We start from the raw sequence: 18,368 nt of genomic DNA on the forward strand, positions 1-18,368 counted from the left end.
ACCATCAATGTTCCACGCTGTCACATCTGAGAGCTGCTGTCAGGCGAAGGCACAGAGGGAGTCTCGATGTGGACAATGTGATTCCACGATAATACGAGGCCAAATGTGGCAATCAGAACTGCCGAAAAGCTCCCAGCATTTCACTGACAGATTCTGGACCTCTCATCATACAGTCGAGACCTAGCCCCTAGTGATTTCCACGTTTTAGGACCGCTGAAGAAGTTCCTGGCAGGACTGTGATTCACAACCAAAGATGAAGCCAAACCAGCAGTCCGACGGTGGTTCCATAGTCAGCAGGACGAATTCTACTTCAGGGCATCTCAAATTAAGTGCTGCGAAGGGACAAATGAGTGGGGACTATGTGGAAAAACAGCGTAAGGTACATGGAATAGAACGTATATTTGTCATTACATGTATGTTCCTTACTTTGACTAATAAAAAATAGAAGCAAAGACTTTCTCATTTACCCGCATTATTTAATTTCAACTGATCAGTTACAATATTCCAATAGCTGGAAGTGCATACCAGAATCTCAGTGATACTATATTCCATAGAAGGACTAGTGCGAAGTCTATGTTCTGCAGTAGCCGATTACTCGGTTGTTTAAGCGTGTGTGACGCTTATGCACAGTACACCAGTCCCCAACGGTCATGATTGTCTGACAAATATATGACATGCCACAACTGCAAGGAATACGACATCCGCCTTATGCAGTCCAAGATCCTTAATGGAACCTAAAAGGACCCTAATCGTATGTAGAGGTTGGAAACCACATTTCACGTCATAGTGGCACAAAATATGACCAATCTTGTTGGAAATGCTCCCTGCGTAAGGCAGAAAGGCAGTACACCTTGTTGCCAACTCAGTATTATAATCACTCACCCGGTGCACGGTTGGTCGATAGTGCAGCGCACGTCTTATCTGTCTTTCACTATAACCATTCTGACTGAATATGACCTCAGGATGGGTTAACTCAGCTGAAAATCTCTCAGGGTGTGAAATGAAGTGGTCCCTGTGAACCATAGTATGAAGTACCCCTTCCTGCTGAGTCGGATGGTGACAAGTATCAGCCTCTAGATACAAGTCAGTGTGAATTAGCTTCCTATAAACAACATGTCCCAACGTACCATCAACCTCCATCCTGACCGAAACATCAATGAAGGGAAGGCAGCCATATTTTCCACTTCCATCGTGAAATGAATATTCAGGTGGGCTGAATTCAGGTTTCCTAAAACGTCGCTCAAATTCTCACTACCATGAGACCAAACCGCAGAAGTATTGTCTACATACCGGAAAAAATACACAGGTTTCAAAACCGCGGACTCCAAAGCATGTTCCTCGAAATCTTCCATTAAGAAATTTGCAACAATAGGTAACATCTGGCTTCCCATCTCAACTCCATCTGTCTGCTCATACAAAAGTTCATTGAACAAAATGTAAGTGGAAGTCAACAAATACTGAAACAGGTTCGTTAATCCAACATCTTACCTAACCTCAATTAACTGTAACAAATCAGACAGAGAAACAGGAGTGAAGAGAGAGACCACATCAAAACTTACTAGAATGTCAGAGTCATTCAAACGCATTTCCTCACACTATTCATACCAACCTCTATCTACAGGCTAACATCTGTCAACATACGGCTCAACTTGAAGGGGTACTTCGTACCATGGTTCACAGGGAGGGACCACGTCATTACACACACTGAGATACTGTCAGCTGAGAACCCATCTTGAGATCAGCTTTCGACAGAAGGGTATGGTGGAAGACATTTTAGACGTGCGTTGCGTTATCGACTAACCATGCACTGTGTAAATGATGATAATACCAAGTTGGCACCAATGTCTACGGCCTTTCTGATTTACGCAGGCTACATTTCCAACAAAACTGGCCATATTTTGAAGAAAAAATTATGTGAAATGTATTTTCTGACCTCCATGTAAGATTATTGACCTTTCAGGTTTAGTTAAGGATGATTCGGTTTGCGGAAGGCGGTTGTCTATCTTATTCCATGTAGTTGTGGCATGTAATATATTGGTTAAACTATCAGGACCGTAGAGGACCTATGTATTGAGCATAAGCGTCACACACGCTTACCGCAGCCAAGCAAATCGGTTGTTGCAGAACTCTGTCTCGGCACCAGGCATCCCATGGAATGTAACAACACAGAGATTCTGGCAAGCACTTCCAGCTAAGGGGATAATGTTAGTAAGGAAGCAGTTGAACTTAAACTGTCAAGTAACCTTGTAAATTTATATGGAAGGTTTCACTTAAATTGTGCGTGGAATCCTGCTTTCTCTTCCTTGCATGGTGGCGCTAATGTATGTGTGTGTGTTCGTGTGTGTGTGTGTGTGTGTGTGTGTGTGTGTGTGTGTGTGTGTGTGTGTGTGTTTCTGTCTGTGTTTTATCTTTCTGGAACTGCTCAGCAAACTGAGGTTTTAAAGTCCCTTGCTCAGCGCTTATTCGCTGCAGTTTTTCCTTGAAAATGACACGTTGATCACCTGTCGAAATATCGGCTGTTGTCGACGACGTCACCCGGCTGCATTCTCGCAAGTTACCTCAGGTCTGATATCTTCTGTTATTCCACAAACTTCCTAGTGTGTACTCCCATTGTGTACGGAACAGCATGTCAAAGCTTTACGTTAGTTTAAGGACCTTACAACACTCCCCGTAAGCAGCACTGAAATTTTTGGTTTTCAATGTTTGTAGTTTTGTAATTACATGTTTTTATTTGGTGGCTGATCGCTTTCGGTGTGCTTGACGATGGTGGTATGTCGAAATTGCTGTCGCAGTAAATATTTTAATAGCCTAAAGCGGAATTTCTACATTCAAAATTTCAAGAAGACTGCGGAACCAGTCCTCACTAGACTACTTATAGGGATAGTTTCTACGAAGTTGTAAACGTTTGTCTGATTTAGCATTTTACAGACTAAGCTTCCAGGTCAACTATGCAAAGTTTTAATACAAAAAAATGTTAGTTTATAGATCACATGTGTGTCAGACTTACGTATTAATTTGAAATTTCTTTGCATAGATTGCCTTCTTATAATGCAAATCATAAAAGGTCGAAGGACATAATTTTAGTCACTGACGTTTATAACAACAAATAGTAAAGTATTTTGCTGTAAAATCTGAATGTTAACTTATTGTGGACATGCGTTGTAACCCGAGATTCATTTGGTCTGAGGACACAAGCCGTTGCCATAATTTCTATACATAAAAGAAAATGTCATAATTAATTCACTGACCCAACATCGCGCAGCCCAAACTGCTAAGGGTAAAAACTTGAAATTTGGAGTGGATATTGATCTTACACTGTAGTCATCGTTTAAGTAGAGATTTTTCGAAATTCCATCTTTAAATGGATGAAATAGGGGATGAAAGGTTTTTAGGAAATATATCGCTATTAACGCATATTAGAAGCTGGAACTACAAAAACTGGTATTTGGTTTCTCGGTTAGATATAAAAAGAATGCATAACTCATGGGAATAAAAAATTTATGAAAATATTTCGTTGTGTAACAACATTTTTAAAAAAGCAATATGAAAATTATATTTGAGTTCTCGGGTGGAAGTAAGGAAATGTGTTAGGGGATGAAAGTTTCTATGAGAACTCGGAAAGCAAGATCAATAAAAATCTCCTAATCACTTTTTGCTCATACGTGCATTCTGAAAATACCATACTTTTTCGGACTTAGCGTGAAAAGTTTAGAACGTATTGCAGTTTGTGAACTAAATCAAAAGGTATTTATGCGACCACGACAGATCGGCTCTGTCAGAATTGCTTAGAAAGAGAAACTGACGTTTCTTGGTGTGACTAAAATACGTTTGTAACATTATTTTTGTAGTAATTACTACGCAAACTAATCATTACTGATGACAAAATAGATACCAAGTTTAATAGCGACTGCTTGTGCATGAATATCCGTTTGAAATGAGACAATTCAGCACCGTGTATGAGAGGCGCTGATCACTTACCACACTATAGAATCACTTATCCGATATTTCCTTCCTTTTTTGTTTTTAGTCGCAGTATGGAATAAAACAGCGGGCGCTAAGCCAGTTTAAAATAAAAATGTTTATGGTGTCTAACAAAGCCACATATTTGTATCTTTCCATATATCTAAAACAATGGACACGACTGTTTTTAACAGATTTCTGTGCTTCGTAAAAACGTGAATCTGCAAGCGCATGGTTATTCTTTCTCATGGTTATCAGCCTAAGATAATGAGAAGAGCAAAACCCATTTAGCTGCCTCACTGTTTCAAACAAGACGTAGGATACCCGTCCTGGTAAAAATGAAATTTCGTTACTTATTTGGGTTCCGCTATTTTCTTTCGCTTTCTTTCCTTCTCGATGTCTTCTTTATTTCTATTTTTCCTTTTCCTCCTTTTCCTTCCTTTTCCATTTTCAAAATACAAGCGTCTCTTAATATTAGTTTTCCTCTCCGTTAATAATCTTGCATGGCAAGCTCCGTTATACCCCTGTGGAATCTAGAAGTAATATAACTTGCAGTGGCCGTGTCGGCTACAGGTAAATAAATGACTGAATGAAACCATTACCGCTCTAGGCTGTAAGTTGTTTTATTTGTGCTATGGGCCAACTTCAATCGTTTTGTCTTTTTCGAGCATATGTTTGCTAAACATTCGGCTGCATATCATTGATTCACCATAACAAATTTGTATGCTAGCCAAAACGTGAAAACCACAGGAAACCAGAATTAACTTCTCGACTGCTTGTGATTTCATGTTTTGACGCGTTTATAGACACGTTGCATATGGTGATTCAGTGACATGCAAACGTATTCTCGAAAACCACCTAATGGCGGAAACTGGCGAGTAATACGAATAATTCACTCAATACATCTAGGCTGTGGTACCTCGTAAGAAAGAAGCAAGTGACTCGATTTGGTTAGAGAGGTTTAAAAACCTTACAGCGAGAGAAATGTTTCCTAATTTACTTGTAGGCCTAAAATCCAGATAATTAGCATTAAAATTCAAATGTACAGTAGGGGATAAATATAATGTATACCGAGCGCGGTGGCGCAGTGGTACACTGCGATCGCGCATTCGAGAGGACGACGGTTCAAACCTGTGTCTGGCCATCCTGATTTAAGTTTTCAGTGATTTCCCTAAATCGCTTCAGGTAAATGCTGGGATGATTCCTTTGAAAGGGCACAGCCCACTTCCTTCCCCATCCTTCCCTAATCTAAGGAGACCGACGAAGTCACTGTTTGGTCCCCTCCCCCGAATCAACCAATCAACCTTACAATTTATGTGGGTGTTCGTAGTCTTAGTCACTTTGAGACAAACGAACAGTAAGTGCGCGCTGATTATTATCTGTGTACATATATTAAAAAATCATTCATCGCAGTTTATTGCTTCCTAGAAAACAACCAACACAGAAGTTGGTGTTATTCGTACTTAACCAAGTTGCGTATATTCAGCAGCAAATGCATCACTTTACCTTTGCTTCACTATTACGTTACTTTTAGTGATACGTTAATCGTCATCATTATTTTTTCCTGATAACACATCTGCTGATGATTTTCTCTTATACCTGGCAGCATAGACTGTTCGCATGAGCTACTCCCTGAGTTCTTCCCTTAGATATCTTCTGCTCTCAAGTGTTTCTGGCCCGTTCAATCTCAGGCGAAGCAGTTTCGGCAACCTCACACTACCTGCGGGAATAAATGACGAAATAACCAAATACTAACGTAACACTTATTAATTTTTACAAAAATATTTAGCCTCCTGGAACGGAAACTGCTGAGAAGATACGCTCATACTAACTGTTGCTGCCCTACCAAGTGCTGAATAAATTGTCTCACACAGTAAGAGGAAATAATAAGAAGTAGACAAAGTCCAGCGGCATTGTGTACAACTATATCAAATAAAGAGGTGACAGGATATGAAAGATTGTGAGAAGTCTTATCAAACGTACTTGGAGCATGGACGCTCGGCAACCAGCTGTTCAATGCACAGTTGATGAGAGTATCGCAGTATTTACAAACTGGAATGTACATATATCATTTGTCAGAACTCTCTTGAATTGTATACTAATAGCATGACTCATCTCATCAGAAAGTTAACTTTTGAAATTTAAGAATATCGCTGATACCAATGGAGGTGTACAAATAGCCCTCGAAAGAATACCCCCAAACATCACCAAAGATCTCACAAGGTTCCCTAGACAATTCTCAGGCACATACCTTAACTTGCTAGAAGCACCAAAAACGTACACGGAACAGATTTTTCAATTCAATGACATGCTGACGAAACAGACAGATAACAAAATATTTTATGTTTTTCCCGATGACTGTCTCTCAATGCAACAGTCACACAAGAATGAATTATTATTCTCTCTCTCTCTCTCTCTCTCTCTCTCTCTCTCTCTCCTCCTTCTCTCCCCCCCCCCCCCCCTCTCTCTTTCTGCCTCACCGACTACATTACACCTACTCATAATCTTTCCATTTTCATGGATTAAGTAACAATATTGGACGAATACACATTCAACTATAGAACTTAAATACTTAAGTACTTATCAACATTAGTACCAATATGTGGCCAATAACTCGACTCGTGCAGTGTGCTAATAAATATAGCATACGTCGTGCTTTGCATACAAGAATCTAAAAAGGAAAATTAACTGCCACTGCCCTGAGTAGCTTCGTTTTATTTTATTTCATATGTTTATGTAAACGAAAATACTATGAAACATCTCACTTTAATGCATCCTTAAATCAGAAACTAAACTGTGTCCTTTAAGTCATCTAGCACAATTAGAAACAAGTCGATTGTCCTATGTGTACATAAGAAAGTTCTTCACCAACGCAGAAGATGAATATTTTGTGGCCGCTGGGGGTAACCGATAATAATATTTTATTTGTTCGTTAATTTCGTCTGAGACTTTTTTCACATAAAACTAAGAGCTATGTCGTTCATTTACTACTATGTGACAAACAGGAGCAGATATGACGCCTAGACCCTCCCGCCGGAAGTTCGAGTCCTACCTCGGGCATGGGTGTCTGTGTGTTGTACTTAGCATAAGTTAGTTTAAGCTAGTTTAAGTAGTGTGTAGGTCTAGGGACCGATGACCACAGCAGTTTGGTCCCTTAGGAATTCACACACATATGACGTCTAGAAATGTCAGCTACGAAACGTGTTGGAATACAGGAAATAAGGTATTGTGACTGAAGGTTGTCTACTAGAAGTAAAGAAATGCCTAATCTTCACACATTAATGGCAACACTTTATACAAAACTCGAAATGTATCTGGTGCGGATATCATACCAGTTAAGCTGTTACATCCAGTATCCATCGCTAACCACACAAATATGGTAGGCATATATAATAATAAATAAACTTCCTGCCAGATTAAACTTTGTTTTGAACTGTGAGTTAAATACGGGCTAACAGTCGTAGAGGAAAAGATATAAGGGGAAATGGCCTAGCAACATCCTTGCTGTTGTTTCCGAAAACAAAAGGCTCTTGTGGCGGTATCTGTGATGTTTTCAGACAACCTGTTAGGGTAAAATTGTACCCGGCAACATATGGAGGAGCGTTGCCTCAAAATTTGAAGAGATAACGAGAAGTACCCATACAAATGAGGCTATGAAGCCGGATCTTGGGTCATTCCTGAATGGCTCAATCGGCTGAGGCACAGCCCACAAAAGGCAAGATTCCGGGTTCGAGTCTCGAACTAAAAACGTTTCAGTCGGCCAGGAAGTTTCTCTACTCCAGAATATTACAGCAAAGTCGTTTAATGAACAAAGTAAGAGCATATGGACTATCAGACCAATTGTGTGATTGGATTGAAGAGTTCCTAGATAACAGAACGCAGCATGTCATTGTCAATGGAGAGAAGTCTTCCGAAGTAAGAGTGATTTCAGGTGTGCCGCAGGGGAGTGTCGTAGGACCATTGCTATTCACAATATACATAAATGACCTTGTGGATGACATCGGATGTTCACTGAGGCTTTTTGCGGATGATGCTGTGGTATATCGAGGGTTGTAACAGTGGAAAATCGTACTGAAATGCAGGAGGATCTGCAACGATTTGACGCATGGTGCAGGGAATCGCAATTGTATCTCAATGTAGCCAAGTGTAATGTGCTGTGAATACATAGAAAGAAAGATCCCTTATCATTTAGCTACAACATAGCAGGTCAGCAACTGGAAGCAGTTAATTCCATAAATTATCTGGCAGTAGGCATTAGGAGTGATTTAAAATGGAATGGTCATATAAAGTTGACCGTCGGTAAAGCAAGTGCCAGACTGAGATTCATTGGAAGAATCCTAAGGAAATGCAATCCGAAAACAAAGGAAGTAGGTGACAGTACACTTGTTCGCCCACTGCTTGAATACTGCTCAGCAGTGTGGGATCCGTACCAGATAGGGTTGATAGAAGAGATAGAGAAGATCCAACGGAGAGCAGCGCGCTTCGTTACAGGATCATTTAGTAATCGCGAAAGCGTTACGGAGATGATAGATAAACTCCAGTGGAAGACTCTGCAGGAGAGACGCTCAGTAGCTCGGTACGGGCTTTTGTTGAAGTTTCGAGAACGTACCTTCACCGAGGAGTCAAGCAGAATATTGCTCCCTCCTACGTATATCTCGCGAAGAGACCATGAGGATAAAATCAGAGAGATTAGAGACCACACAGAGGCATACCGACAATCCTTATTTCCACGAACAATACGAGACTGGAATAGAAGGGAGAACCGATAGAGGTACTCAAGGTTGCCTCCGCCACACACCGTCAGGTGGCTTGCGGAGTATGGATGTAGATGTAGACGTGTGGAGAGCCTGCTGACCATGTGCCAGTAAGTTCCTTCTTCAGGTGAGCGCTAGTTTTACGCTGCAAGATGAACCACCGGAAATGCAGGTAAGTCAATATATCATCACACAGTTTCAGAATGAGGCATGCTGTTTTGTTATTTGAAAAAGGCTGAGCGTTTTGGCATACTATGTTTGGATTGAGTTATAGGATCAAGTGGCAGCGATATCCTATGACATTGCTGGGAATTTTGATGGCAATTCTTATTGCTGTCATCGGCGAACCCGGTGATGAAGTGCTGCTTAAGTAATGGCCTCTAGCTCTAATATCTGGCAGTGCATACTGTAGGGGTAATCTCAAACGTGCAGTGCGGTGTGTAATCTCTCTCTCTCTCTCTGTTTCCTTCGGTATTTCTCTCTCTCTCGCTCTCTCTCTCTTAGACACACACATACACACACATACACACACACACACACAAACGAGCGCGCGTAGTTATAGTACTTCACATTCATAAATTCTTGTGTAAATTAGGTTTTGTCAAGCCGATATGTTTCAGTATGTTTTTTTGAAGTTAATTGTGTTACACGTTTTATGTCTGACTGCTCCAATCCTCTCTGTGCCACAATATGGGTAATTGATTGTGTAATTCATTTCTCCTTCTAGTATCATATTTATGAATATTGACGTTGTTTCGAACAGTTATTGATTTTCGACGAATTTCATAAGGGAATATATGTATTTTATGGCTGTTGCCAGTTTGCCCAACTGTTTGAAGAGCCGCCTATAAGAAGTTCTGTTGAAAAGAACAGTACCGGCGTTCGTTTTAATCTATTTAGGGAAACCGTGCGAAATATAAATCTAGACGGCCAAACAGGAATTTGAAACCTACGCGTCCCCAATGCGAATCCGGCGCCTCAGCCACTGCAGCACCTCGGTTGGTGTGTGTAGGATTCAGGGTGAAGGCGACTCTTTAAGGAACAAACGACAGCTTAGACCGAAGAGCGAAGTAAGAGATTGCCGTGGCTGTTCTTAACAAAACGATTCCCACTAATGACTTTAGACAACCACCGTTAAAGTAAACCACAGTTGAAGTGGCCGTGCGGTTAAAGGCGCTGCAGTCTGGAACCGCAAGGCCGCTACGGTCGCAGGTTCGAATCCTGCCTCGGGCATGGATGTTTGTGATGTCCTTAGGTTAGTTAGGTTTAACTAGTTCTAAGTTCTAGGGGACTAATGACCTCAGCAGTTGAGTCCCATAGTGCTCAGAGCCATTTTTGAAACCACAGTTTCTGTTAGACCTAAACATCGTAAATGGTTGACACATCGAGAAGGATTTATTCTAACGTTTTAAAAGTGTCCATAAGTTGCGTGTTTCATAGGCTTTCACTGTTGAGGACACTGTGTCAGGGCGTTGACTACTAACCGAAATTGCTAAAACTCGACGGAGCTCCAGGGCCCGACGGAAACCCTAGGAGATTCTGTACAGTTTTTGGGGCGAGTTAGCTTACGTTTTGTCCACAGTACACCATAGATCCCGTGTACAAAAAAACTTTCCCCAGTATTTGAAACAAAGTACAGGTCACGCACGTCCAGAAGGACAGCATTAGAGGTCCACAAAAATATCATCCAGTTGTAATCTCCCCACGGAAAATTACCCTCTACCACGCAATAATTAATAATGGTCAACCAAATCATCCACAATTATTCACTTTTGAAAAGTATCTGATCGGATTTTCTACTAATATATGCGCCGACAGCTCGTCGACGCCAAGGTATTTTTCTAGTACGTTTATTCTTTGGAATAACAGAGATAGAGAGATGTATGCTCCATGGTTATTATAGAGGGATAAGGGAACAGCTTCGGAAGTATCGGTTGGAAGATTGTCGGGTTGCTAAAAGAGACATATTTACTCTTCTTCTCGCTAAAACGAGCTATTAACGTTTGTGCCAATAGCGTGATAGGTAAAGAGAAAGAAAAAACTGTAAAAGCAAATTACATAAGACTTGGAATCCACAGAAAACGGAACATGTAACGGAGATGGATTGAATATACAATTTTCCTCAGAAATAAGGTTTGTGACCATTTTATTCTAGAGTGAATGACGAATGAGTTCTCTGTCTGAATCATTGATGATTGTCTTGGCCCTGTAATTAGTGGGGAAGTTTCAGCTGTGACGAAGAGAGCCTGCAATCTCCGAGTTTTTATAAATCGTCCAAAAAGGCTTCGTCCACATCTGAAATTCTAAATCTGTCGTAAACTGAACGAATTGTTCAAACGATCGATTTTCCCAACTGAATGCAGCGCTTAATAATAATAACAAATGTAAAGATCTTTTCCATCAAGCCAGCCGCTGAATATTAAGACGAGGGGCTCCACCAGAGATTCTACTAGGCTGATTTCACGTAAATAATATATTTAAACTGTACCGATTTATGTGTGAGAGTGAAGGAGTAATAAAGGCGACAGATACACCTCTGTACAGACAAAACATTACACCAAGTTAGCGGCAAGCTGCATTCACATACTTTCATCATTTACAGTAGAGAATTCATTATACAGTGTCCAGGACTTCCACCTGTCGCAGAACATTAGAATGTATTCTGAGCTTATACGTAATAGCGTATCTCTAACAGAATAACCTGCTCCATGAGAAGTAGCATAGATTCCGAAAACATCGATCGTGTGAAACTCTCCTAGCACTTTTTTCATCACATGGCATTCTGAAAGCCACGCACCGAGGCAGTCAGAAGTCAGGTAGATGCAGTAATTTTTGATTTTCGAAAACCATTTCACTCAATACCGAAACAAAACATAATAATAACGACGCAGTGTGTTATTCTGTGCGGTGAATCGTCGACAGATGCGGACATAACTTCAGATACGTCCTGGCGAAGTAGGATGGTACTCTCGCTGTTAATATTGTACGTTAATGACCTGGCAAACACCGCTAATATTACCCCTAGACTTTTTCCAGATGATGCAGTTATCTATAATGAAGCCTCAAAAATATTCGCTCAGATCTTGATAGGATTTCAAAGTGGTGCAAAGACTGGTAACTTGTTTCAAGTGGTCATAAATTTAATTTGTACACCTCAGAAAACGAAAAAAATGTTATGACTAAAATGCTGATGAGTCGTAATTGGAGTCAATCATCTACGTCCTCATCTGTATGACAACACTGCAATTCACAGTTAAGAGCCTGGCAGAGGGTTCGTCGAACCACCTTAAAGCTGTTTCTCCGTCGTTTCCCCCGCGAATAGTGCGCGGGAAAAACGAGCACTTAAAGCTATCCGTGCGACCTCTCATTTCTTTTACTTTACTGCGATGATCATTGCTCCCTATATTGCAGGGAAATAAAAAATATTTTCGCTTTCGGAGGAGACAACTGGTGACTGAAAACATTTCGTCGCAACGAAAAACCCATGTGTTTTAACGACTGCCATCCCAGCTCGCATATCATATCATAGACACTTTCTCCCTGTTTCGCGGTAATACAAAGCGAGCTGTCCTTCTTTGAATTTTTACGACAAGCTACGTCAATCCTAGCTGCTAACAATCCCATACCAAGCAACTGTACTCCATAAGAGGATGGAAAAGCAGAGTGCAGGACTCTTTGGTAGACCTGTTGCATATTTTAAGTGTTCTGTCGATAAAAAGCAGTCTTTGGCTCACTTTCCTCACGACATTATCCATGTGATCGTTCCAATTTAAGTAATTCATAATTGTTATACCTAAGTATTTAGTTGAATTGACAGCCTTTACATTTGTGTGATTAGTCGTGTAACCGAAATTTAACTGAGTCCTTTTCGTACTCATGTAGATGACTCCACACCTTTCATTATTTATAGTCAATTGCCACTTTTCGCACTAACAGGAGACTGCCTGTAACACTTCCAAGAGGAATGCCAGATATCTCTTCTGTTTTCTCGATGGCTTTCCGTTAGTTTCTACAAACTGTGCCTTGTTTGACAGTAAATCACGAATCCGCTCCGTAGAAACACAGCTTGATTAAAAATCGTCTGTGAGAGTGTCAATAGGCTTTTGGAAATTTAGAAATAGGGAATCAATCTGAGATTCCCCGTCGAAAGGACTCATTACTTGGTGGGAATAAAGACTAGTTGTGTTTCAAAAGAACGAGCTTTTCTGAATCCGTGATGACTATTAGTCAATAGTTCGTTTTCTTCAAGTTAATTCATAATTTAAGAACCTTCAACATCGCAGCGCGTCAGCAATCGTTGGTTAATATATTAAAAAACTAGAAACCCGCCTCGATTGCGAAAAAGGCACCTAGTGTTAACCTAGGCTTCGGCGTAGATAACTACACCTTCTTCAGAACAATAAAACCCACAAGTGCCTAAGAAGACCTTTGTCAATGATTGAAGAAGGTGTAGTTATCTACGCCGAAACCTAGGTTAACACTAGGTGCTTTTTTCGCAATCGAGGCGGGTTTCTAGTTTTTTAATTAATTCATAATATTCGATCACAGTATATGTTCCAAAATCTTACCGCAGATGGGTGTCAGTGATACTAGTCTTTAATTGAGTGGCTTACACCTGCTTCCTTTCTTGAGTATTGTTGTGACCTGCGCAGCTGTCCAGTCTTTAGGTACGGATTGTTCGTCGAGTGACCGGTCGTATATGATTACTGAGTGAGGAATTTGGACAGGGGCACTTTCCTTTATTGATTTAAGCTGCCTCGCTACAGCGAGGATATCTACGTCCAAATTACTCATATTGGCAGCGTCATTGTTTCTAATTGTGGAATGTTTACTTCGTCTTCTTTGGCGAAGAAATTTTGGAAAACAGTTTCTAGTAACTCCGCTTTAGCGACGCCGTCATCAGTAACATTGCTGTCGCAAAGCGTCGGTATTGATTGTGTCTTGCCAGTGTTGTGTACTTTAAATAAGATGAAGATCTCGTTGCGTTTCCTGCCAGATTTAGTGACAGAGTTTCATGGCGGAAGCTATTGAAAGCATCTAGCAATGAAGTTGACGTTAAATTTCGAGCTTCAGTAGAAATAACCCATCGTGGACATTTTGATTCTTTTAGACTTGGCATGTTTGTATGTTGCTTGAGCTACAGTGTACTGACCTGTTTTGTGTGCCGGCCGGGGTGGCCGAGCGGTTCTAGGCGCTATAGTCTGGAACCGCGCGACCGCTACGGTCGCAGGTTCGAAGCCTGCCTCGGGCATGGATGTGTGTGATGTCCTTAGGTTAGTTAGGTTTAATTAGTTCTAAGTTCTAGGGGACTGATGACCTTAGAAGTTAAGTCCCATAGTGCTCAGAGCCATTTGAACCATCTTTTGTTTTGTGTACGTTGGGGGATCAGTATCATCTCCTATTAATTTATTTGGTATATATAGGGTGTTTCCGTTAAAGCGTGCAAAAAATTAAACTGGACGTAGAGGATGCTCCGCAGAACCATTTGAGATAGGGAACCCGCGGTCAGAGAAGCCAGCTTAAACAGCTAACAGGATTAAAATCACATTACAGTGTACTTTTTTACATGCATTAGTTATGGTTAACTGCAAATACCATCACTGACACAATGGACGTACCGTTTGTACTATATCTCACAAAATGTGCTGAAACTGACGGCAATCAATCGCAATGCATGACACCGACTAACAAGATTCTGATGCACCCTGACAAATATCCTTGGTGTGTTTCGAATCTCACCACAGGCAGCTACTATTGTGGCAACTAATCCCATCTTAGTAACCACTGAGGTCCCATACACAAGTGACTTTAGATATCCCCGTAGGATAATAATCAAGGGGGTTCAGGTCAGGTGGCCTCGCAGGCCATGGAGCAGGACCGCTCCTTCCAGTCCAGCGACCAGGAAATACAGCACTGAGATGACTGCGGACATCCAGACTGAGGTAAAGCGGTGCACCGTCATGTATAGGGTGTCCAGAAAAGGGGTCCCTGACTTCAAAATTAAATATCTCGAAAACAAAGATCGATAGAGGAATGCAGTAAACGGTATGTTTATTGTGAAAGCTGGAAGAAGTTTATACAGCAGTTTGAAATAATAGTTACAAAAGCTGCTGTTGTTTCTCAACACAACTACGATTTATTACAACATCAATACTGATTGTTCCTAGGTATACGCTCGGCGTCCTGTGTTTGTCCAGCACACTTTGAGACTGAAGCATTTCTTGCACTTTCCCGAGACTTTGAAACGTCCCCTTAGAAAAATTATACAAGACTGTGCTTAAACTGACACACAATATTTTTAGCGCAACGCAATCTGACTTTCAAAAACCCCTACAAAAGAATGGCCCTGACTAACATTAACCTATACCTTTCACAAATCACTTACCTCACCAAAAATCTTCGTCACTCGAACTACTGCTATACAGCGAGCGCCACTACTGCCAGCTAAATAAAAGATTCAAACTACGGAAGGCACTAACTACTGATAGGCATAGTTAGCAAATGAAAGATTTTAATAGAGAACAAACAATGTACACTCCTGGAAATGGAAAAAAGAACACATTGACACCGGTGTGTCAGACCCACCATACTTGCTCCGGACACTGCGAGAGGGCTGTACAAGCAATGATCACACGCACGGCACAGCGGACACACCAGGAACCGCGGTGTTGGCCGTCGAATGGCGCTAGCTGTGCAGCATTTGTACACCGCCGCCGTCAGTGTCAGCCAGTTTGCCGTGGCATACGGAGCTCCATCGCAGTCTTTAACACTGGTAGCATGCCGCGACAGCGTGGACGTGAACCGTATGTGCAGTTGACGGACTTTGAGCGAGGGCGTATAGTGGGCATGCGGGAGGCCGGGTGGACGTACCGCCGAATTGCTCAACACGTGGGGCGTGAGGTCTCCACAGTACATCGATGTTGTCGCCAGTGGTCGGCGGAAGGTGCACGTGCCCGTCGACCTGGGACCGGACCGCAGCGACGCACGGATGCACGCCAAGACCGTAGGATCCTACGCAGTGCCGTAGGGGACCGCACCGCCACTTCCCAGCAAATTAGGGACACTGTTGCTCCCGTGGTATCGGCGAGGACCATTCGCGACCGTCTCCATGAAGCTGGGCTACGGTCCCGCACACCGTTAGGCCGTCTTCCGCTCACGCCCCAACATCGTGCAGCCCGCCTCCAGTGGTGTCGCGACAGGCGTGAATGGAGGGACGAATGGAGACGTGTTGTCTTCAGCGATGAGAGTCGCTTCTGCCTTGGTGCCAATGATGGTCGTATGCGTGTTTGGCGCCGTGCAGGTGAGCGCCACAATCAGGACTGCATACGACCGAGGCACACAGGGCCAACACCCGGCATCATGGTGTGGGGAGCGATCTCCTACACTGGCCGTACACCACTGGTGATCGTCGAGGGGACACTGAATAGTGCACGGTACATCCAAACCGTCATCGAACCCATCGTTCTACCATTCCTAGACCGGCAAGGGAACTTGCTGTTCCAACAGGACAATGCACGTCCGCATGTATCCCGTGCCACCCAACGTGCTCTAGAAGGTGTAAGTCAACTACCCTGGCCAGCAAGATCTCCGGATCTGTCCCCCATTGAGCATGTTTGGGACTGGATGAAGCGTCGTCTCACGCGGTCTGCACGTCCGGCACGAACGCTGGTCCAACTGAGGCGCCAGGTGGAAATGGCATGGCAAGCCGTTCCACAGGACTACATCCAGCATCTCTACGATCGTCTCCATGGTAGAATAGCAGCCTGCATTGCTGCGAAAGGTGGATATACACTGTACTAGTGCCGACATTGTGCATGCTCTGTTGCCTGTGTCTATGTGCCTGTGGTTCTGTCAGTGTGATCATGTGATGTATCTGACCCCAGGAATGTGTCAATAAAGTTTCCCCTTCTTGGGACAATGAATTCACGGTGTTCTTATTTCAATTTCCAGGAGTGTATTTACCTTAATAGTCATAATTGACATCCAGTCTTACAAATTTCAAAACTCCGCCATCTCTCTCCCCACATCCACCACTACTGGCGGCTCACCTCCAACTGCGCAATGCTACGCGCTGTTAACATCCAGCTGCCGCTGCCCAACACTACAATGGCAGACAACAATGCAAACTAGCCACAGACTGCACACAGCACAGCCAGTGATTTTCATACAGAGCGCTACGTAACGTTGCCAATAAGAAAACATAAACAGCCTACTTACATAGCCCCCATGCTACCCACAAAAAAATTTTACAAATTGTTTTGGGCAGTGGCCAATAATGATTTGATAAAATTTTTCATAATTACAGTAAGAAAGATATCAAATGCACACACTTCTTGATACAATGTTGGGCAAAAGCTAAAATTTTCTCACAGTCCATAAAGACAGTCCTGATCATTCATCACAGTAACATTGCAGTGTTTTTCTCAAAGTCTGAGCAGTAAAAGAAAATGCACACGGAAGTAGTGGATTTCCATGCAATCTTGAAGAAGTAGTGTTGTCCTTCCAACGGAAAGACAGTGCTGACTCTTGACATGCAGACAGGTATTGGTCCACAACAGAGCAAACCCACAGCAGAGTCAGTCGAAATTTTGAAGAGTATTGGTAGGTAGGTCATCACAGAGCAGACCCACTGTAGTCCTGGTAGAGATTACGGTATTGGTGGGCCACCAGAGGCGCAGACCCACTGCAGTTCTTGTAGAAATAATGGTACTGGTGAGTCAGCAAAGACTCAGACCCACTGTAGTCCTGGTAGAGATTACGGTATTGGTGGGCCACCAGAGGCGCAGACCAACTGCAGTCCTTGTAGAAATAATGGTACTGGTGAGTCAGCAAAGACGCAGACCCACTGTAGTCCTTGTAGAAATAATGGTATTGGTGGGTCATCAAAGGTGCAGACCCACTGTAGTCCTTGTAGAGACGGCCAGCAGCCATCTGTTGCAAATGTGCAGGTGCACAATCACCATCGAAGAGTCTTGCGGACAATATAGCAAGTCCATAAACCACCACTTGTGCACTCACAAAGTTTTTTAATTGTCCTTAGAACCAGCAATGCTGTTATCCAGTCCCTTGCTGAATTATTAACACACGTGCAAACACTAACAGTCCCTACTTCTCACATATTGTCCATATACTATGACCAACAGAAACGTGTGGAGTGAAATGGAACCTACAAGTTACTTAATTTGATGACCTGGTGTCAATTACAATTTTATAACATAAGAATACAATTACAAAGGTACAAAATACATCATTAAAGAACATAACAATACAGAGAACATTTGTAATACAGGCTTTACAAAAGAATCGAAATAACATATACGTCAGTGTTACAGCAATTATGACATGAGTACATACATAAAAGATCAGAATAACTTTCGAAACATCAACTTCACACATGAGCATTAAAACGAAACAGAATAAAGAATGTCTAAACATCTTTACAAAGAAAATAACATAGTATTTGAAAAATTCTACAACATATCTCTTATCAGATAAACACATAAAGACAGGAAAAACACAAATACACAAGAGTGCACAAACACATACCAGAATAACACAGGAGGAAAGGACAGGGTTTGTTTTCAGTGTAACATTTGGTACTGCAGTCCAACCCAAAACTTCATTCCATAGATCTTTCGTCTTATTTCAACATTT

The sequence above is a fragment of the Schistocerca nitens genome, chromosome 6 (genome assembly GCF_023898315.1).
Source record: "Schistocerca nitens isolate TAMUIC-IGC-003100 chromosome 6, iqSchNite1.1, whole genome shotgun sequence".
Classification (NCBI taxonomy): domain Eukaryota; kingdom Metazoa; phylum Arthropoda; class Insecta; order Orthoptera; family Acrididae; genus Schistocerca; species Schistocerca nitens.